Source organism: Orycteropus afer, unplaced genomic scaffold (assembly GCF_000298275.1).
Source record: "Orycteropus afer afer isolate SDZICR_OR568_19922 unplaced genomic scaffold, OryAfe1.0 scaffold00172, whole genome shotgun sequence".
Lineage (NCBI taxonomy): Eukaryota > Metazoa > Chordata > Mammalia > Tubulidentata > Orycteropodidae > Orycteropus > Orycteropus afer.
This window is the reverse complement of record NW_006921759.1, coordinates 3,610,764-3,611,320: the sequence shown is the minus strand read 5'-3', so window position 1 is coordinate 3,611,320 and position 557 is coordinate 3,610,764.

Below are 557 nucleotides of genomic sequence, written 5' to 3'. Positions count from 1 at the left end.
AAAAAAAAAAGCTTCTACTGCTTATTGAATATATTCGTGTATTCCCTTAACAAATGTGGGAGATTTTTGCAAAATTTGGGTGGGAAAATTTGAGGTTTAGATGACTCCTTATACTGAAATAGGAGTAAGATGTTCCTTTGACACTTGTGTTCTGATTTTTACAATAATATTGTAATAAATTACATTTACAGAAAATAAAATATGTATTATTTTACTTCCACATAGATGAAGTACAATAAAAATCAAAGTGACAGTGAAATTTCCTCACTAAGGAGTAAAGTGACTGATGTAACAAATATTTTGAAACAAAATATTGATGCAGTTTTGGAAAGAGAAGAAAGACTTGATGCTTCCAATAATAAAACAGTTGATCTCCAAACAACTGTAAGTGATTCACACCTGTCTTGATATCCAAAACAGTGCTCTGAGTCATAGGATTACTACCTTTGAGACAAATTGTCAAATGCGAAATCATATCAGGCATTCTGTAATTCCATGTCACTATTCCATGGTTTTATAAAATATATATATATATATATATATATATATATATATAT